We start from the raw sequence: 21,890 nt of genomic DNA, 5'->3' as shown, positions 1-21,890 counted from the left end.
AAATATATTGAGTCATACTAATGCCACGTACCGACCACCGTAACAAACCTCAACTATTAACAGTTTGGAATGATAATGCGTCACCGGGCTGTTTTCAACCTGTGCATCGGTTGCAGATTTTCGTGTGTTCGTGGAGGTTTAGTGTCACGTGGTTCACGTTGACCCAATAGAATAACGATGAACTGAGCTCCTGATGGGAATAGCTTTTAATGACCAACAAAACGAATTGGTCATTCGCCAAAAACAATCGGATCTTTGGATACATTTCGGGACCGAAGGCAAGATAGCTGTTTGACGAACATTTTGACGGGAAAAAAAACACGCAGCAAAAAAACACGCGGCCCACTTCGCCAAACTACTTCCTGTTTCCTGCTGTGGCAATTTACATTAACCCTCGAACGCCACCATCGCAGTGGAGGTGAATCGCATTCCAATCCACGCCAGCATTTCTTAACACTCATTTGAGGAAATTACGATCGTCTTTTGTTTCCCGATTTGTGTTGAATAAAAATCTGAAATTACACATTTGAAAATAACACACGGAAATCGGATCATTTCCATTTCTCTCATACCAAAAGTACACGGACCAAGACATACAACTGTTTATACGTTCAAAACTCACACTCAAAATAGTTGCCCAATCGATAGGTGACGCTGTTTGAAATATCAGGTATCCATAATCCTGTGCGCCAACAATGTTTCAAGGAAAAAACACATTGATGAACACAAAATACTCGTTTAAACTGTCTATTTAGGTTGAGTCCTTCTAAATGTAGTAAATCTATGAACGTCTATTGTTTGTATTAGAAGGAATGGTTGCTGCAATTTCACCGATCGCCTTTTACTAAAGATTTCCGTGGGGAGGAACAATGAGAGTTCATCTCAATTTTTTGATGCTCTGCGAAAGCGGAGCCACCTATACTTGTCAATGGGAAATAGTTAATAGTCCTGCCTTGTAGTTATTAATTCTGCTAAAGTTTACAGACCAAATTGGTTAAGCTTTAGGGACAGCTTTTGGTGACATCCACCCATTCAAATATAAAACTATTGATTATGCATTGAGCAATAAATTAATATATTTTCCACAAATTATACTATATGTAAGTAACAATAATAGGAGCCATTTAGCTATTAAAGTATTAATATAAAAATACCCTCGTAAATACCCATAAACTGATGCTTTGCTTCTCTTTCTACTGCCTCCACGCCTTTGTTCACCTCCTTTTTCTTAGAGTTGCCATCTAGTGGTGGTGGCAGCATAAGAAATGAAGTAAAAACATACCCATCATGCATTGCCTCTTTTCACCTGAGAACCATATGAATTTGTATTTATAGAAAATCTCCAACAGTACCGCAGAAAGATATATATTTCTTTTTCTGAGCAAGTTTAGAAAATGACATTCTCTTAAAAATTTGAGAACAAGGATTGTACTAAAAATTTCTGGCACAATTTCTGATTTAAAGAAAGACATTTTGATCATATTTTTTCGTATATCCTTGCTGCCAGCCGCCATGAACTTGAATCAATGACGTCATTGACCCTCTGCTTTATCCTGTGAGAATGAAGCTAACGGACTGTGATGTAAACTACTCTTGATTTGACCAGTAGAGTAGGGGGTGCAAAAATCAGTTGTATGTCTGGGTCCACGTACCTGTTGGCCAGTTTTTCTTTATAGTGTAGGTAAATGGAGAACCGGAAATGATCCGTGGGGCTATTCCAGAAAGCAGGTTATATGAAAGTTATAACATATACGTTCGTATCAATAACGGGTCGGGAACGTAGTAATTACATTTTATTTTGCAATTACTAATTTGTTGAATGAAGTTCGGCAAGTAGGTGCACAGTTGCAGAGCACAGCTTGATGCACCATCGCTCAGTATGTGGCGACCATGAAATTTGGCTTCGTGTGAGGGTTTTTGTATTGTACAGGAGAATCAGGGGAGAGCGCGAACGCAGTCCCCCACCACCAGAAATTGTGCAGTCGAGATTCCCACATTTGGGGAATTCGCAGGGGTCAGCACAACCGGAGTGCAATGGCTGAGTCTCACCCTGGGTGACCCACCTTCTTGATCATGGTATCTCCCCTGCCAGGTAAGTATGAGTTGTATACGTCGCCGGGGCCGACGTTTTCACCGCGCACACCATCTACAGTCAGAGGCTAATTTGGTACAAAAGTGTGAGCACACATATTCAGTGGATGAGACAGCATTCGTAGAACTGTTAACATAGTATATCGTATTAGAGAGAAGCTGTCTATTAGTATTAGTCATTCAAAACCAAAACATTTTAAATTAAGTAAAAAATAGATTCAGAAACATGACCATCATGCCTTGCTTCTTTTTCTACTGCCTCCACGTCTTTGTTCACCTCCTTTTTCCTAGAGTCGCCATCTAGTGGTGATGCCAGCAACTATAATAAACCGATAAATGAAGTCAAAACATGCCCATCATGCAGTGCCTCTTTTCTCCTGAGAACCCTAAAACGGTATGAATTTGTATTTATTGAAAATCTCCAACATTACCGCAGAAAAATATATATACTTCTTTTTCTGAACGAGTTTTGAAAATGACATTTTCTTAACATTTGGAGAACAAGAATTGTACTAAAAGATCCTGGAACAATGATAGGAAAATCTCAAGCAAAAAAAGACATTTTGACCATATTTTAGAACAGTTACGTAAATTCTTGCTGCCGCCTAAGATGAGCCGTCATGAACTGTCATGTACTGATATTGTACTGTGGGCCTACGTGATGACGTAGTGAAGGAGTGACGTTCAGGGAAATGAATATGCAGACAGAGCGGCAAGTTGATGGCCCTCTGTTTCATGAATAAAAGTGATTAAAGACATCGGTTCGGGTCCTGATTAAATTCAGAGTGCATTACCTAATAAAGATATAAGGTGAGCACACAACATGAACTTGAATCAAATCCGATCAAGACGTCGTTGACTTTCTGCTTCATCCTGTGAGAATGAAGCTAACGGATTGTGATGTAAACTACTTTTTATTTGACCAGTAGAGGGGGGCGCACCGCTCCTGGAGGTACTGCAATACCAGGTCGATGCATAGAGTGGACGGAGCAAGCCCCTATACCATCTCCCTGTTGCGAAAATCCAATTAATACATGGTCCCCGGATAGGGAACGTATCAGATATTAATCTGATAAGAACAGATTCTACACCTGGTCTTAGCCAAAAGGCCGAGAAGCGATGTACTGAAACTGGTCTGAGGAAACCACTTAAATAAAGAGACTGTGGTGTGCAAGGACTGGAGTCGGAGGCGGAGTGATAAATGACGGTGCCAACGGCAGTTGTTTTAATGACATTTATAATTAGCTTCTCTCAACCACGGGCCGACTCTTTTCCCTTCGAGATCCTAACACACACTCCTCAAACAGGAAACTCCCACACGTGTAAAACATCCCACCGGAACTCGGCAACGTGAACTTAGGTTCCGGGTGAATTATGTCAACCCACTACAAGACTACCAATTCAAGTTACGGTTTAAATATATCGACTCATACTAATGCTTCTTTTCCTGCGCATCACGTGATTCCCGTTTCTTTTTGTGGTCAGGTGCGGAAGTCAACGCTGCTGCCATCTAGCGGTGTAACGGCATATACGCTTTAACAAATAATAATCACTCGCAGGGCACACAGAGACGAAAAACCGTCCGCACTCGCACCTACGGGCAATTTGGAGCGCTCAATGGGCCTATCATGCATGTTTGGGGGAAATGGAAGGAAACCAGAGTGGAGAACGTGCACAATGCAAACAAACAGGTCAGGGAGTTGGAACCGAACGCAGCAGAGCAAGCATGGACTCACAACGACACGTTTAGAGTGTAAACGTTTCCATAGAATTGCCAAACACCAAATACTTGTTCGAACTATACATCTTAGTTGAGTGTTAAGGCCTCCTAAATTTAGCAAATATATGAAGATCTATTTTTATTAAAAGGAAATGGTTGCTAGTGTGACACCGCCTGTTACTTTGGTGAGACCAGCAATGGGGTGGCCCGTTTGGACAAGCCGAAATCAGTTCACTCTTGTTTCTCTTCAGATCGTATAAATCTTTCGCCTTTTACTAAAGATTTCCGTGGGGAGGAACAACAAGAGTATATCTCAAATTTTTGATGCTCTGTGAAAGCGGAGCTTCCTCTACTTGTCAATGGAAAGTAATCAAAATTCCTGCTTTGTTGCCATTAATTCTGCCATAGCTTACAGGTAACATCCACCCATTCAAATATAAAACTATCTAATATGAGCAATAAATAAATATATTTTCTACTAATTATACTATATGTAAGGAACAATAAACGGAGCCATTTAGCCATTAATATATTTATTATTAAAGTTAATTCAGATTTGTGTCGAAGTTGTAAAGATTTAAGCCGTGTAAATGAATACAGCCATAAGTACTTCAGGTTCATAATTCACGTGACGTAATACTTTTTTCTACAAAATTCAATAGATGACTCTCCAAGAGCAAGAATGCCACTGCATTTAAATCGTTTTTTGGGCGGGAAATTACACTTCCGGTATCGATATCGGATCGAATATCGGGTATTTTGGGTAGGAAATACTTGGTATCGGATCGATTCCAAAATCATTGGTATCGCCCATCCCCACTGGACATCATAAACTGGTGGCCAGCCAATCGTAGGGCCGATATGTTTTCTATTTTGTTGTAAAGGATAGAATTCTTCTGCTATTCACATTTAGATAAAGGTCATGAACTTGACTGAATCAAACCCTTTCAACACGTTTTTGACTTTCTGCTTTATCCTGTGAGAATGAAGCGAACCGATTCTAATGGCTTCCTGACTTAACTATCCTTTATTTGACAAGCAGAGGGGGGTGCACCGTTCCTGGAAGTACTGCAATACCAGGTCGATGCGTGGAGTGGACGGAGCAAGCCCCTGATTCCATCTCCCAGTTCCAAAAATCAATTTAATATATGGTCCCCGGATAGGGGACGTATCAGATATTAAACTGATAAGAACAGATACTACACTTGATCTTAGCCAAAAGGCCGAGAAGCGATAACCGAAAGTTGGTCTGAGAAAACTACTTAAATAAAGAGACTACCAATTCAAGTTACGGTTTAAATATATTGAGTCATACTAATGCCACGTACCGACCACCGTAACAAACCTCAACTATTAACAGTTTGGAATGATAATGCGTCACCGGGCTGTTTTCAACCTGTGCATCGGTTGCAGATTTTCGTGTGTTCGTGGAGGTTTAGTGTCACGTGGTTCACGTTGACCCAATAGAATAACGATGAACTGAGCTCCTGATGGGAATAGCTTTTAATGACCAACAAAACGAATTGGTCATTCGCCAAAAACAATCGGATCTTTGGATACATTTCGGGACCGAAGGCAAGATAGCTGTTTGACGAACATTTTGACGGGAAAAAAAACACGCAGCAAAAAAACACGCGGCCCACTTCGCCAAACTACTTCCTGTTTCCTGCTGTGGCAATTTACATTAACCCTCGAACGCCACCATCGCAGTGGAGGTGAATCGCATTCCAATCCACGCCAGCATTTCTTAACACTCATTTGAGGAAATTACGATCGTCTTTTGTTTCCCGATTTGTGTTGAATAAAAATCTGAAATTACACATTTGAAAATAACACACGGAAATCGGATCATTTCCATTTCTCTCATACCAAAAGTACACGGACCAAGACATACAACTGTTTATACGTTCAAAACTCACACTCAAAATAGTTGCCCAATCGATAGGTGACGCTGTTTGAAATATCAGGTATCCATAATCCTGTGCGCCAACAATGTTTCAAGGAAAAAACACATTGATGAACACAAAATACTCGTTTAAACTGTCTATTTAGGTTGAGTCCTTCTAAATGTAGTAAATCTATGAACGTCTATTGTTTGTATTAGAAGGAATGGTTGCTGCAATTTCACCGATCGCCTTTTACTAAAGATTTCCGTGGGGAGGAACAATGAGAGTTCATCTCAATTTTTTGATGCTCTGCGAAAGCGGAGCCACCTATACTTGTCAATGGGAAATAGTTAATAGTCCTGCCTTGTAGTTATTAATTCTGCTAAAGTTTACAGACCAAATTGGTTAAGCTTTAGGGACAGCTTTTGGTGACATCCACCCATTCAAATATAAAACTATTGATTATGCATTGAGCAATAAATTAATATATTTTCCACAAATTATACTATATGTAAGTAACAATAATAGGAGCCATTTAGCTATTAAAGTATTAATATAAAAATACCCTCGTAAATACCCATAAACTGATGCTTTGCTTCTCTTTCTACTGCCTCCACGCCTTTGTTCACCTCCTTTTTCTTAGAGTTGCCATCTAGTGGTGGTGGCAGCATAAGAAATGAAGTAAAAACATACCCATCATGCATTGCCTCTTTTCACCTGAGAACCATATGAATTTGTATTTATAGAAAATCTCCAACAGTACCGCAGAAAGATATATATTTCTTTTTCTGAGCAAGTTTAGAAAATGACATTCTCTTAAAAATTTGAGAACAAGGATTGTACTAAAAATTTCTGGCACAATTTCTGATTTAAAGAAAGACATTTTGATCATATTTTTTCGTATATCCTTGCTGCCAGCCGCCATGAACTTGAATCAATGACGTCATTGACCCTCTGCTTTATCCTGTGAGAATGAAGCTAACGGACTGTGATGTAAACTACTCTTGATTTGACCAGTAGAGTAGGGGGTGCAAAAATCAGTTGTATGTCTGGGTCCACGTACCTGTTGGCCAGTTTTTCTTTATAGTGTAGGTAAATGGAGAACCGGAAATGATCCGTGGGGCTATTCCAGAAAGCAGGTTATATGAAAGTTATAACATATACGTTCGTATCAATAACGGGTCGGGAACGTAGTAATTACATTTTATTTTGCAATTACTAATTTGTTGAATGAAGTTCGGCAAGTAGGTGCACAGTTGCAGAGCACAGCTTGATGCACCATCGCTCAGTATGTGGCGACCATGAAATTTGGCTTCGTGTGAGGGTTTTTGTATTGTACAGGAGAATCAGGGGAGAGCGCGAACGCAGTCCCCCACCACCAGAAATTGTGCAGTCGAGATTCCCACATTTGGGGAATTCGCAGGGGTCAGCACAACCGGAGTGCAATGGCTGAGTCTCACGCTGGGTGACCCACCTTCTTGATCATGGTATCTCCCCTGCCAGGTAAGTATGAGTTGTATACGTCGCCGGGGCCGACGTTTTCACCGCGCACACCATCTACAGTCAGAGGCTAATTTGGTACAAAAGTGTGAGCACACATATTCAGTGGATGAGACAGCATTCGTAGAACTGTTAACATAGTATATCGTATTAGAGAGAAGCTGTCTATTAGTATTAGTCATTCAAAACCAAAACATTTTAAATTAAGTAAAAAATAGATTCAGAAACATGACCATCATGCCTTGCTTCTTTTTCTACTGCCTCCACGTCTTTGTTCACCTCCTTTTTCCTAGAGTCGCCATCTAGTGGTGATGCCAGCAACTATAATAAACCGATAAATGAAGTCAAAACATGCCCATCATGCAGTGCCTCTTTTCTCCTGAGAACCCTAAAACGGTATGAATTTGTATTTATTGAAAATCTCCAACATTACCGCAGAAAAATATATATACTTCTTTTTCTGAACGAGTTTTGAAAATGACATTTTCTTAACATTTGGAGAACAAGAATTGTACTAAAAGATCCTGGAACAATGATAGGAAAATCTCAAGCAAAAAAAGACATTTTGACCATATTTTAGAACAGTTACGTAAATTCTTGCTGCCGCCTAAGATGAGCCGTCATGAACTGTCATGTACTGATATTGTACTGTGGGCCTACGTGATGACGTAGTGAAGGAGTGACGTTCAGGGAAATGAATATGCAGACAGAGCGGCAAGTTGATGGCCCTCTGTTTCATGAATAAAAGTGATTAAAGACATCGGTTCGGGTCCTGATTAAATTCAGAGTGCATTACCTAATAAAGATATAAGGTGAGCACACAACATGAACTTGAATCAAATCCGATCAAGACGTCGTTGACTTTCTGCTTCATCCTGTGAGAATGAAGCTAACGGATTGTGATGTAAACTACTTTTTATTTGACCAGTAGAGGGGGGCGCACCGCTCCTGGAGGTACTGCAATACCAGGTCGATGCATAGAGTGGACGGAGCAAGCCCCTATACCATCTCCCTGTTGCGAAAATCCAATTAATACATGGTCCCCGGATAGGGAACGTATCAGATATTAATCTGATAAGAACAGATTCTACACCTGGTCTTAGCCAAAAGGCCGAGAAGCGATGTACTGAAACTGGTCTGAGGAAACCACTTAAATAAAGAGACTGTGGTGTGCAAGGACTGGAGTCGGAGGCGGAGTGATAAATGACGGTGCCAACGGCAGTTGTTTTAATGACATTTATAATTAGCTTCTCTCAACCACGGGCCGACTCTTTTCCCTTCGAGATCCTAACACACACTCCTCAAACAGGAAACTCCCACACGTGTAAAACATCCCACCGGAACTCGGCAACGTGAACTTAGGTTCCGGGTGAATTATGTCAACCCACTACAAGACTACCAATTCAAGTTACGGTTTAAATATATCGACTCATACTAATGCTTCTTTTCCTGCGCATCACGTGATTCCCGTTTCTTTTTGTGGTCAGGTGCGGAAGTCAACGCTGCTGCCATCTAGCGGTGTAACGGCATATACGCTTTAACAAATAATAATCACTCGCAGGGCACACAGAGACGAAAAACCGTCCGCACTCGCACCTACGGGTGTTAGGGTTTGCAGAATATCTTCATCGTATGATTATGTTGGAATATAACCTGTAATAATTTAACTAGTTTGTCCTGTCTAGACAAAATTAGTTTACCAAAGTGCTAAGATCATTTCAACTTATTGACTAGCTGCAGAGGAAGCAATCAAAGTTGCTTTGTTTACAGAACGTCGTAAAAGGTCCCCTGCTATGCTTTGATCAGCAGGGACCGGCTGCTTCACCCCAACCTGTGTATTCCGAAACCCCCACTTGCAACCCCACTTTGTTTCTCTCAATAAATAAGCGCCTGACGAGGCCTGAGTCAGACTTCATTCGATCATCGCTGAGAGCACAGCGACGAGTGAACTCTCCGCCTGCAGGTGTCTAAAACGACTAACTTGTCTCCAGTGTGGTCCTTGCAAAATAAGTTAGAGTGAACACCACCCTAACATTTTTGGTGCCGAAACCCGGGACCCTCATACCCGCCATCTGGCTGACGGAGGAGGACGTGCTGCATTGTCGACAAGCCAGCGTCCTTTATGGGGACCTGGAGAAGAAAGTCCTGGGAAGAGAATTTCTTCGCTGGGCCAGCATCTTAGGTCTGCCTTCGTCTGTCAGAGGTGGTTTGACGGGGTCCCACATTACAGCGGACCAAGGGAGACAAGTAAGTCATAGAAAAAAGCGCAGATACGGCTTTGGTTTGTCCGAGCTATGAGATACGGCTTTGGTGTTTCCAAGCTATGAGATACGGCTTTGGTGTTTCCAAGCTATGAGATACGGCTTTGGTGTTTCCAAGCTATGAGATACGGCTTTGGTGTTTCCAAGCTATGAGATACGACTTTGGTGTTTCCAAGCTATGAAACAGCTGGGGTTTCAAGTCCCAGTGGAAGGAACGGGCTAAGAAAAAGAACAGAGCTTCTTTTTCTTAAGTGAAGAAGGGCGTGGATTCTTTTTTTTGTCCGTTGTTCCAAGCTGTTTGCATGAATGTTGTGTGGTTGAGAGTGTGCGACTGGTAGGATAAATTGACTGCAGAGAGAATTTGGTGGAAGGTCAATTTAAACCTGCATTAGAGACCAACAAGGCGGCAGGCCGCCATTCAATTCAAACTCCAGCTCAAATTTGGACTGTTGGAACTGTGGGAAACGGGGCCACTTGGCGAGAGCGTGTCGTCGTGCAAAACAATACCAATCAAAGGGTGGAGGAAGAGGCAGAGGAAAAGCCAAATTTTCAACATGTCAAGCTTCCCCCCCCCTTTTTTGACCGCTCATGCTAATACAGAGACATGGTATGCTACATTTAATAGAAATTATTGATTGGTTGTGTTGTAAGATTATACGATCTTCTATATGCAAGCTGAATCTGAGAGGTTGAGTTCTTTAAATTTGAAAACAAAGAAAAAACTTAATTTAATTAATTTGCCAGCCGTTTTTATTGTATTGAGGTTTTTTTGGGATTAGTGGATTGTTCTATCAGGAACCTTGAATTGAAAATGGTATGTGAATGTTGTGTGGAGTGCTTGGATGAATTGGGACCAATGTGATGGAATGTGTGTGAGATGCAAATGAGCATTGATGACTGAATGCCCGACTGAAGGGAAAATACAGGTTGAATGATTGAAGTTGTTTGAGACTGCTATGGGCAAGTAGTTGAGCGACTTTGAAGGAAGAATTATTTTGAGTAAGTTAGATGCTAGGAAGGGAAATAAAAAACCCGAGCAAATACAAACGAAAGAAAAATAAAGGTTGCTTTTGACAAGAGTTGCGAAGAACAGACGAAGAACAGTCCTTGACCCGGCATTTGCGTTTGGCGGTCGTTGATGTGGTTCCCAGACCTGTGTCTTGTGGTTTGTCATTTGTAACGTTTGGCTGTTGTGATCCTCCCAGACAGACATAAGTGATTTGCGCTTTTGTTGTATGTTGTAATTGGTTAGTGGGAGGACTGCTGGAGCTTGCTCCTTCGGTGTCTCACCTGTGCCTTCCTGCCTTCCATTGTCTCCACTTAGACTGGACTGTGGAGGGGGGAGTGTGGTATTGTGGTGTGAAAAGGGTGTAGGAGCCGGCTCCTGTGGTGATTGATATTGTAATTTGATTGTGGGGGAGACTGATGTAGGTGTGGGGCTCTGGACTCTGCGGGTAGCTGTTTGCTGGGTTGGCGCGAGTGGGGGTCAGCGGCATTGATTGTCCCAGTACTGGCCAGGCTGGGATAAATCAGTATGAAAATGCCGGGCCCCCCCTCTTGCTTCCCTTGCTGTGGCTGCGCGCGGAGTGGGTCGTACCCACTCCAGGGATGTGCTGAGTGCGTGGTGGCAAGTGATGTTGAAGCAGGGTGATGCCTAGGGAAGGTGTGACAATAGTTGCACGAAGACTAAAAGGCACTGAGGAAAGAAAAAAGAAAAAGAAAAAGTATAACCAACACGTCAAAATAGAGGATGACGTCTGCGCAGCGTTGTTTGTTGGTGTTGTTTGTGAGCTCTGTCTCTGCTGTTTTTGTGTTGTCTGTGTGTTGTGTTATGTGTTTCGCTAATATAGGTGCACTAAAGAATTTATTTATCTGTAGTCTATCTGATTTGCACCGCAAAACAAAACCGATTTTGTTAAGATAGGAAGGAAAAATAAAAAAATAAAAAATAAAAAGCGAGCAATTTGTTTATGGGCAGTAACTGGTCCACGCTCCTTTAGTGCCTAGCCTTGGTTAGACAAAATTTGAGAGATGGAAAGAACTTGCTTTCTGGAATTAGATGATGTACAATTATGAAATACCGACATTTCAAAGCTAAATTTAAAATTTCAGAATAAGAGAGCGATTGAGTTTGTTAAAGTTATGGAACTACAACAGTTAACTATTATATTATTTTATCAGCAGTTATTTTTTTTATTTTTTTTATTTTTTTGTTATTCGATTGGTGGATTGGGTTGTCACGTTGAGAAAGGAAAGGAAACGATACAAATGGGCAGCTGTATTGAGCCATGGTGTTGTCACGTGCCGTTGACACCTGGCTCAACAGGGGGGATGGAAGGGCAGTTCAGTCAGCTTTATACAACATATGAATTTGATTCATATTCAAAACGTTTATAATTTTTTTTTGTAGAGCTTGTTTAACATGTGCTTAACACGATCCACAGGGTTATAATGCCTGGTCATAATAGATGCATTCTAAAAATGGATTGAATTGGCTTCAAAATAAACACTGAAGGCCTTAACAGTGGCAAAAACGTTATGTAAAGAAATAATAGTTTGTCAACAACTGCTGTAGATGTTAAAGAATGGAATCAATATCTCGAAAATGAATGTGGATAGTTTGTTTACTGATTGTGAAAATGTTTGACAAAGTGTCCTATATAATATCCGTTGAATGGAAGAAAAAGAAAAGAAACCATTGCTTTTAGAGACTGTAGTCAACCAAAATTATATATGTACCGACATGCCAAGATCTGAGAAAAAGCTGGAAAAAACAAAAACATAATGTCTTTAAATTTGAGAGGCGACGATGATCTGACTAAAATTGATGCAATTAAAGTCCCCAGAGGAGTTCCTGATTAATAAGAATTAATTGACCAAATTGAAGCGGGATGGGAGTCCTCCATTTGCTGCTGGTGGACGATGAACAAGAACGTTGACAGGATAAATTACATCCATTGCAACATGCAGAAATTGGGCAAACGGACACAAGTGGGACTTGAGGCAGTGCACGAACAGCTAGCCATGCCTTCCCTAATGTCAATCCAGAACCGCAATGCTCTTGTTATGTTGTTGTCTGGGAAAGGAAGGGTCTGCGCAATGTTCAGGGAACAATGCTGCACCTTCATCCAGAAGGACACCGCCCCTGATGGGAGCCTGACGAAGATGATTGCAAACTTGCAATCCCTCAACACGAGGATGAAAGAGCACAACAAGTGGATGACTGCTTTTGGGAAGTATGAAGCCCTCGTGTCCTAAATAACTGCTATACTCACCTTGTGTGGAGGTTGTTGTATTCCATGTCTCCGTGCTCTGTTTAATCGTCTTATCACTACAGCAATCTCGCCCATGGACGACGAGATGGCCCGGGTATGCCTAATGTCTGAACGACAGCATGTTGATAACGATGATGGTGATGCAGTTTTTGCACTTGAGTTTGCAGACTTTTTCCCAGATCTGTGTGTTTCCGAATAATGATGTCGCAACATTTATCCTCTTTGGTGGAAATACTTGTGCGCATACTTGTGATCCGACAACTGAAAATCAAGTGAAGTGGTTGTTTTTGGTAATGTAAAAATTTAGCAAATGCGTGATAAGCAGGAGGGAAATGTTGGAATAATTTAAGTGAAGCCTTGGCCTGCCAGACCTGTAGGCCTTGTCTTTACGAGTTTATGGCTTTCCTTTTATCTACGTTCTTTCTCTTTAGTGACAGGGAAGTCTCTTTAGTTTCTTTTGATCCCTGTCAGCCATATGTGTCCTTCCTGTCCTTATGTTATCTGTGTGTTTTTGTTTCTGTAAGAAGCCTTCACTAACAATGAGCAGAGCTTATTTGCATAGGCAAAATGTTCTTATTTGGTTGAAAGAAACTTCATTCCTTTTAGTTAACTGTAGCTTTGGTTCATAGATGGTTAGAAGTTATCCCATATTTACTCAATGTTTGGACAAGTCACTCATTCTTATTGCGTGTTAATTTACTAAGTAGATAAAGTCTAGCCAAGGTTTAGTTGCATTGTTCCACAGGAAAGTGGCAATTGAAGTTATCTGATCTCACTCGCGGACGGCTCGGCCAACAACTGGAGGAGAACAGATGGACAAACTCTGCGGGGGTCACGGGCCGACAATGAAGTGCTAGTTCACACCACACTACATTCCTTAGCTAATCAACGTTGCTACAGACACAATCTTCCCTCCCTTTGGTGTAGCAACGCCTCTGTAACCAGGGCAACCAAAACAGTGATGAGAGGAGCAGAACATCTCAAATGACTAATGCAAAGGTTGCAGAAAAGGTGCTGTTTTTTGCTGTTTTCTGGACGTGCTGCTGTCCTTTCGGTGGCGGATCCAGGTCCAGATCACCCCAACGTTCCCAAGAAGGAGGGGGACGGAGCCTGCGTCGACTGGACCCTATAAATTGGTGGAGCGCATCTCACATGCCGTCCGGCTGGCCGGCAAAGGAGGATCGTGGTATCATCTGTCCCAGTGCACCCCAGTGAGGGGTTCCTGCAAGGAACCAGACCAGCCATCGACAGTCCCCGCCCCAGTTCATACAGAGGCAGAATAATCCTCTTCCCCCTTGGTGGCCAGGTAGTCCACCCTGAGCCACTGAAGACAACGACCACGCAGCAGACATTCCCGAGTTCTCCCCGGACGGAGCAGATCTGCAAAGGGGGTGAGAATCGAGCTCACCCTCCACCAGTGGGCGTGCCAAGCCCCCAACGGCTGAACAATCACGAGCAATTTTTATCTTGATTGATAACAGTCTGGTCGCCTAAGGCAGAGGGACCGTGTAACTCTTTTCCTGCACATAATCTGGCCGCAGGTTTTTTGAGTTACACATACTTTGGACTGGAGTATTGTGGGAGAACCTCACCTTCACTGGAAGTTATTGCTTTCATTGTATTTTCTTACTTGCGTTTGATTGATCGAGGTTGACATAATCATATGATAAAACAGGAGGGATATGTTAGGGTTTGCAGAATATCTTCATCGTATGATTATGTTGGAATATAACCTGTAATAATTTAACTAGTTTGTCCTGTCTAGACAAAATTAGTTTACCAAAGTGCTAAGATCATTTCAACTTATTGACTAGCTGCAGAGGAAGCAATCAAAGTTGCTTTGTTTACAGAACGTCGTAAAAGGTCCCCTGCTATGCTTTGATCAGCAAGGACCGGCTGCTTCACCCCAACCTGTGTATTCCGAAACCCCCACTTGCAACCCCACTTTGTTTCTCTCAATAAATAAGCGCCTGACGAGGCCTGAGTCAGACTTCATTCGATCATCGCTGAGAGCACAGCGACGAGTGAACTCTCCGCCTGCAGGTGTCTAAAACGACTATCTTGTCTCCAGTGTGGTCCTTGCAAAATAAGTTAGAGTGAACACCACCCTAACAACGGGCAATTTGGAGCGCTCAATGGGCCTATCATGCATGTTTGGGGGAAATGGAAGGAAACCAGAGTGGAGAACGTGCACAATGCAAACAAACAGGTCAGGGAGTTGGAACCGAACGCAGCAGAGCAAGCATGGACTCACAACGACACGTTTAGAGTGTAAACGTTTCCATAGAATTGCCAAACACCAAATACTTGTTCGAACTATACATCTTAGTTGAGTGTTAAGGCCTCCTAAATTTAGCAAATATATGAAGATCTATTTTTATTAAAAGGAAATGGTTGCTAGTGTGACACCGCCTGTTACTTTGGTGAGACCAGCAATGGGGTGGCCCGTTTGGACAAGCCGAAATCAGTTCACTCTTGTTTCTCTTCAGATCGTATAAATCTTTCGCCTTTTACTAAAGATTTCCGTGGGGAGGAACAACAAGAGTATATCTCAATTTTTTGATGCTCTGTGAAAGCGGAGCTTCCTGTACTTGTCAATGGAAAGTAATCAAAATTCCTGCTTTGTTGCCATTAATTCTGCCATAGCTTACAGGTAACATCCACCCATTCAAATATAAAACTATCTAATATGAGCAATAAATAAATATATTTTCTACTAATTATACTATATGTAAGGAACAATAAACGGAGCCATTTAGCCATTAATATATTTATTATTAAAGTTAATTCAGATTTGTGTCGAAGTTGTAAAGATTTAAGCCGTGTAAATGAATACAGCCATAAGTACTTCAGGTTCATAATTCACGTGACGTAATACTTTTTTCTACAAAATTCAATAGATGACTCTCCAAGAGCAAGAATGCCACTGCATTTAAATCGTTTTTTGGGCGGGAAATTACACTTCCGGTATCGATATCGGATCGAATATCGGGTATTTTGGGTAGGAAATACTTGGTATCGGATCGATTCCAAAATCATTGGTATCGCCCATCCCCACTGGACATCATAAACTGGTGGCCAGCCAATCGTAGGGCCGATATGTTTTCTATTTTGTTGTAAAGGATAGAATTCTTCTGCTATTCACATTTAGATAAAGGTCATGAACTTGACTGAATCAAACCCTTTCAACACGTTATTGACTTTCTGCTTTATCCTGTGAGAATGAAGCGAACCGATTCTAATGGCTTCCTGACTTAACTATCCTTTATTTGACAAGCAGAGGGGGGTGCACCGTTCCTGGAAGTACTGCAATACCAGGTCGATGCGTGGAGTGGACGGAGCAAGCCCCTGATTCCATCTCCCAGTTCCAAAAATCAATTTAATATATGGTCCCCGGATAGGGGACGTATCAGATATTAAACTGATAAGAACAGATACTACACTTGATCTTAGCCAAAAGGCCGAGAAGCGATAACCGAAAGTTGGTCTGAGAAAACTACTTAAATAAAGAGACTACCAATTCAAGTTACGGTTTAAATATATTGAGTCATACTAATGCCACGTACCGACCACCGTAACAAACCTCAACTATTAACAGTTTGGAATGATAATGCGTCACCGGGCTGTTTTCAACCTGTGCATCGGTTGCAGATTTTCGTGTGTTCGTGGAGGTTTAGTGTCACGTGGTTCACGTTGACCCAATAGAATAACGATGAACTGAGCTCCTGATGGGAATAGCTTTTAATGACCAACAAAACGAATTGGTCATTGGCCAAAAACAATCGGATCTTTGGATACATTTCGGGACCGAAGGCAAGATAGCTGTTTGACGAACATTTTGACGGGAAAAAAAACACGCAGCAAAAAAACACGCGGCCCACTTCGCCAAACTACTTCCTGTTTCCTGCTGTGGCAATTTACATTAACCCTCGAACGCCACCATCGCAGTGGAGGTGAATCGCATTCCAATCCACGCCAGCATTTCTTAACACTCATTTGAGGAAATTACGATCGTCTTTTGTTTCCCGATTTGTGTTGAATAAAAATCTGAAATTACACATTTGAAAATAACACACGGAAATCGGATCATTTCCATTTCTCTCATACCAAAAGTACACGGACCAAGACATACAACTGTTTATACGTTCAAAACTCACACTCAAAATAGTTGCCCAATCGATAGGTGACGCTGTTTGAAATATCAGGTATCCATAATCCTGTGCGCCAACAATGTTTCAAGGAAAAAACACATTGATGAACACAAAATACTCGTTTAAACTGTCTATTTAGGTTGAGTCCTTCTAAATGTAGTAAATCTATGAACGTCTATTGTTTGTATTAGAAGGAATGGTTGCTGCAATTTCACCGATCGCCTTTTACTAAAGATTTCCGTGGGGAGGAACAATGAGAGTTCATCTCAATTTTTTGATGCTCTGCGAAAGCGGAGCCACCTATACTTGTCAATGGGAAATAGTTAATAGTCCTGCCTTGTAGTTATTAATTCTGCTAAAGTTTACAGACCAAATTGGTTAAGCTTTAGGGACAGCTTTTGGTGACATCCACCCATTCAAATATAAAACTATTGATTATGCATTGAGCAATAAATTAATATATTTTCCACAAATTATACTATATGTAAGTAACAATAATAGGAGCCATTTAGCTATTAAAGTATTAATATAAAAATACCCTCGTAAATACCCATAAACTGATGCTTTGCTTCTCTTTCTACTGCCTCCACGCCTTTGTTCACCTCCTTTTTCTTAGAGTTGCCATCTAGTGGTGGTGGCAGCATAAGAAATGAAGTAAAAACATACCCATCATGCATTGCCTCTTTTCACCTGAGAACCATATGAATTTGTATTTATAGAAAATCTCCAACAGTACCGCAGAAAGATATATATTTCTTTTTCTGAGCAAGTTTAGAAAATGACATTCTCTTAAAAATTTGAGAACAAGGATTGTACTAAAAATTTCTGGCACAATTTCTGATTTAAAGAAAGACATTTTGATCATATTATTTCGTATATCCTTGCTGCCAGCCGCCATGAACTTGAATCAATGACGTCATTGACCCTCTGCTTTATCCTGTGAGAATGAAGCTAACGGACTGTGATGTAAACTACTCTTGATTTGACCAGTAGAGTAGGGGGTGCTAAAATCAGTTGTATGTCTGGGTCCACGTACCTGTTGGCCATTAGTTTTTCTTTATAGTGTAGGTAAATGGAGAACCGGAAATGATCCGTGGGGCTATTCCAGAAAGCAGGTTATATGAAAGTTATAACATATACGTTCGTATCAATAACGGGTCGGGAACGTAGTAATTACATTTTATTTTGCAATTACTAATTTGTTGAATGAAGTTCGGCAAGTAGGTGCACAGTTGCAGAGCACAGCTTGATGCACCATCGCTCAGTATGCGGCGACCATGAAATTTGGCTTCGTGTGAGGGATTTTGTATTGTACAGGAGAATCAGGGGAGAGCGCGAACGCAGTCCCCCACTACCAGAAATTATGCAGTCGAGATTCCCACATTTGGGGAATTCGCAGGGGTCAGCACAACCGGAGTGCAATGGCTGAGCCTCACCCTGGGTGAACCACCTTCTTGATCATGGTATCTACCCTGCCAGGTAAGTATGAGTTGTATACGTCGCCGGGGCCGAGGTTTTCACCGCGCACACCATCTACAGTCAGAGGCTAATTTGGTACAAAAGTGTGAGCACACATATTCAGTGGATGAGACAGCATTCGTAGAACTGTTAACATAGTATATCGTATTAGAGAGAAGCTGTCTATTAGTATTAGTCATTCAAAACCAAAACATTTTAAATTAAGTAAAAAATAGATTCAGAAACATGACCATCATGCCTTGCTTCTTTTTCTACTGCCTCCACGTCTTTGTTCACCTCCTTTTTCCTAGAGTCGCCATCTAGTGGTGATGCCAGCAACTATAATAAACCGATAAATGAAGTCAAAACATGCCCATCATGCAGTGCCTCTTTTCTCCTGAGAACCCTAAAACGGTATGAATTTGTATTTATTGAAAATCTCCAACATTACCGCAGAAAAATATATATACTTCTTTTTCTGAACGAGTTTTGAAAATGACATTTTCTTAACATTTGGAGAACAAGAATTGTACTAAAAGATCCTGGAACAATGATAGGAAAATCTCAAGCAAAAAAAGACATTTTGACCATATTTTAGAACAGTTACGTAAATTCTTGCTGCCGCCTAAGATGAGCCGTCATGAACTGTCATGTACTGATATTGTACTGTGGGCCTACGTGATGACGTAGTGAAGGAGTGACGTTCAGGGAAATGAATATGCAGACAGAGCGGCAAGTTGATGGCCCTCTGTTTCATGAATAAAAGTGATTAAAGACATCGGTTCGGGTCCTGATTAAATTCAGAGTGCATTACCTAATAAAGATATAAGGTGAGCACACAACATGAACTTGAATCAAATCCGATCAAGACGTCGTTGACTTTCTGCTTTATCCTGTGAGAATGAAGCTAACGGATTGTGATGTAAACTACTTTTTATTTGACCAGTAGAGGGGGGCGCACCGCTCCTGGAGGTACTGCAATACCAGGTCGATGCATAGAGTGGACGGAGCAAGCCCCTATACCATCTCCCTGTTGCGAAAATCCAATTAATACATGGTCCCCGGATAGGGAACGTATCAGATATTAATCTGATAAGAACAGATTCTACACCTGGTCTTAGCCAAAAGGCCGAGAAGCGATGTACTGAAACTGGTCTGAGGAAACCACTTAAATAAAGAGACTGTGGTGTGCAAGGACTGGAGTCGGAGGCGGAGTGATAAATGACGGTGCCAACGGCAGTTGTTTTAATGACATTTATAATTAGCTTCTCTCAACCACGGGCCGACTCTTTTCCCTTCGAGATCCTAACACACACTCCTCAAACAGGAAACTCCCACACGTGTAAAACATCCCACCGGAACTCGGCAACGTGAACTTAGGTTCCGGGTGAATTATGTCAACCCACTACAAGACTACCAATTCAAGTTACGGTTTAAATATATCGACTCATACTAATGCTTCTTTTCCTGCGCATCACGTGATTCCCGTTTCTTTTTGTGGTCAGGTGCGGAAGTCAACGCTGCTGCCATCTAGCGGTGTAACGGCATATACGCTTTAACAAATAATAATCACTCGCAGGGCACACAGAGACGAAAAACCGTCCGCACTCGCACCTACGGGCAATTTGGAGCGCTCAATGGGCCTATCATGCATGTTTGGGGGAAATGGAAGGAAACCAGAGTGGAGAACGTGCACAATGCAAACAAACAGGTCAGGGAGTTGGAACCGAACGCAGCAGAGCAAGCATGGACTCACAACGACACGTTTAGAGTGTAAACGTTTCCATAGAATTGCCAAACACCAAATACTTGTTCGAACTATACATCTTAGTTGAGTGTTAAGGCCTCCTAAATTTAGCAAATATATGAAGATCTATTTTTATTAAAAGGAAATGGTTGCTAGTGTGACACCGCCTGTTACTTTGGTGAGACCAGCAATGGGGTGGCCCGTTTGGACAAGCCGAAATCAGTTCACTCTTGTTTCTCTTCAGATCGTATAAATCTTTCGCCTTTTACTAAAGATTTCCGTGGGGAGGAACAACAAGAGTATATCTCAATTGTTTGATGCTCTGTGAAAGCGGAGCTTCCTGTACTTGTCAATGGAAAGTAATCAAAATTCCTGCTTTGTTGCCATTAATTCTGCCATAGCTTACAGGTAACATCCACCCATTCAAATATAAAACTATCTAATATGAGCAATAAATAAATATATTTTCTACTAATTATACTATATGTAAGGAACAATAAACGGAGCCATTTAGCCATTAATATATTTATTATTAAAGTTAATTCAGATTTGTGTCGAAGTTGTAAAGATTTAAGCCGTGTAAATGAATACAGCCATAAGTACTTCAGGTTCATAATTCACGTGACGTAATACTTTTTTCTACAAAATTCAATAGATGACTCTCCAAGAGCAAGAATGCCACTGCATTTAAATCGTTTTTTGGGCGGGAAATTACACTTCCGGTATCGATATCGGATCGAATATCGGGTATTTTGGGTAGGAAATACTTGGTATCGGATGATTCCAAAATCATTGGTATCGCCCATCCCCACTGGACATCATAAACTGGTGGCCAGCCAATCGTAGGGCCGATATGTTTTCTATTTTGTTGTAAAGGATAGAATTCTTCTGCTATTCACATTTAGATAAAGGTCATGAACTTGACTGAATCAAACCCTTTCAACACGTTATTGACTTTCTGCTTTATCCTGTGAGAATGAAGCGAACCGATTCTAATGGCTTCCTGACTTAACTATCCTTTATTTGACAAGCAGAGGGGGGTGCACCGTTCCTGGAAGTACTGCAATACCAGGTCGATGCGTAGAGTGGACGGAGCAAGCCCCTGATTCCATCTCCCAGTTCCAAAAATCAATTTAATATATGGTCCCCGGATAGGGGACGTATCAGATATTAAACTGATAAGAACAGATACTACACTTGATCTTAGCCAAAAGGCCGAGAAGCGATAACCGAAAGTTGGTCTGAGAAAACTACTTAAATAAAGAGACTACCAATTCAAGTTACGGTTTAAATATATTGAGTCATACTAATGCCACGTACCGACCACCGTAACAAACCTCAACTATTAACAGTTTGGAATGATAATGCGTCACCGGGCTGTTTTCAACCTGTGCATCGGTTGCAGATTTTCGTGTGTTCGTGGAGGTTTAGTGTCACGTGGTTCACGTTGACCCAATAGAATAACGATGAACTGAGCTCCTGATGGGAATAGCTTTTAATGACCAACAAAACGAATTGGTCATTCGCCAAAAACAATCGGATCTTTGGATACATTTCGGGACCGAAGGCAAGATAGCTGTTTGACGAACATTTTGACGGGAAAAAAAACACGCAGCAAAAAAACACGCGGCCCACTTCGCCAAACTACTTCCTGTTTCCTGCTGTGGCAATTTACATTAACCCTCGAACGCCACCATCGCAGTGGAGGTGAATCGCATTCCAATCCACGCCAGCATTTCTTAACACTCATTTGAGGAAATTACGATCGTCTTTTGTTTCCCGATTTGTGTTGAATAAAAAT

At 41.4% G+C, this 21,890-nt stretch overlaps 12 non-coding genes across 12 annotated transcripts; 3 read left to right on the top strand and 9 right to left on the bottom strand.

Annotated features, from left to right (window-relative positions):
* Positions 1-1,936: 1,936 nt before the first annotated feature.
* On the bottom strand, positions 1,937-2,100 carry LOC133145725 (U1 spliceosomal RNA). The gene has a single exon (XR_009710976.1). It is a non-coding gene; the product is annotated as a U1 spliceosomal RNA (small nuclear RNA).
* A 921-nt stretch (positions 2,101-3,021) lies between these two features.
* On the bottom strand, positions 3,022-3,212 carry LOC133145829 (U2 spliceosomal RNA). Its single transcript, XR_009711079.1, has one exon. It is a non-coding gene; the product is annotated as a U2 spliceosomal RNA (small nuclear RNA).
* Positions 3,213-4,042: 830 nt separating this feature from the next.
* LOC133145980 (U5 spliceosomal RNA) lies at positions 4,043-4,156 on the top strand. The gene has a single exon (XR_009711221.1). It is a non-coding gene; the product is annotated as a U5 spliceosomal RNA (small nuclear RNA).
* Positions 4,157-4,854: 698 nt separating this feature from the next.
* LOC133145763 (U2 spliceosomal RNA) lies at positions 4,855-5,046 on the bottom strand. Its single transcript, XR_009711012.1, has one exon. It is a non-coding gene; the product is annotated as a U2 spliceosomal RNA (small nuclear RNA).
* A 1,998-nt stretch (positions 5,047-7,044) lies between these two features.
* LOC133145734 (U1 spliceosomal RNA) lies at positions 7,045-7,208 on the bottom strand. The gene has a single exon (XR_009710985.1). It is a non-coding gene; the product is annotated as a U1 spliceosomal RNA (small nuclear RNA).
* Positions 7,209-8,129: 921 nt separating this feature from the next.
* Positions 8,130-8,320, bottom strand: LOC133145828 (U2 spliceosomal RNA). The gene has a single exon (XR_009711078.1). It is a non-coding gene; the product is annotated as a U2 spliceosomal RNA (small nuclear RNA).
* A 6,882-nt stretch (positions 8,321-15,202) lies between these two features.
* LOC133145951 (U5 spliceosomal RNA) lies at positions 15,203-15,316 on the top strand. The gene has a single exon (XR_009711193.1). It is a non-coding gene; the product is annotated as a U5 spliceosomal RNA (small nuclear RNA).
* Positions 15,317-16,014: 698 nt separating this feature from the next.
* Positions 16,015-16,206, bottom strand: LOC133145762 (U2 spliceosomal RNA). The gene has a single exon (XR_009711011.1). It is a non-coding gene; the product is annotated as a U2 spliceosomal RNA (small nuclear RNA).
* Positions 16,207-18,207: 2,001 nt separating this feature from the next.
* LOC133146039 (U1 spliceosomal RNA) lies at positions 18,208-18,371 on the bottom strand. Its single transcript, XR_009711273.1, has one exon. It is a non-coding gene; the product is annotated as a U1 spliceosomal RNA (small nuclear RNA).
* A 921-nt stretch (positions 18,372-19,292) lies between these two features.
* Positions 19,293-19,483, bottom strand: LOC133145827 (U2 spliceosomal RNA). The gene has a single exon (XR_009711077.1). It is a non-coding gene; the product is annotated as a U2 spliceosomal RNA (small nuclear RNA).
* An 830-nt stretch (positions 19,484-20,313) lies between these two features.
* Positions 20,314-20,427, top strand: LOC133146007 (U5 spliceosomal RNA). The gene has a single exon (XR_009711248.1). It is a non-coding gene; the product is annotated as a U5 spliceosomal RNA (small nuclear RNA).
* Positions 20,428-21,124: 697 nt separating this feature from the next.
* LOC133145785 (U2 spliceosomal RNA) lies at positions 21,125-21,316 on the bottom strand. The gene has a single exon (XR_009711034.1). It is a non-coding gene; the product is annotated as a U2 spliceosomal RNA (small nuclear RNA).
* Positions 21,317-21,890: the final 574 nt, after the last annotated feature.

This window comes from Syngnathus typhle, linkage group LG21 (genome assembly GCF_033458585.1).
Source record: "Syngnathus typhle isolate RoL2023-S1 ecotype Sweden linkage group LG21, RoL_Styp_1.0, whole genome shotgun sequence".
NCBI classification, from domain to species: Eukaryota; Metazoa; Chordata; class Actinopteri; order Syngnathiformes; family Syngnathidae; genus Syngnathus; species Syngnathus typhle.
The sequence above is the reverse complement of the archived record's forward strand: the minus strand, read 5'-3'. Positions and strand labels throughout refer to the sequence as shown.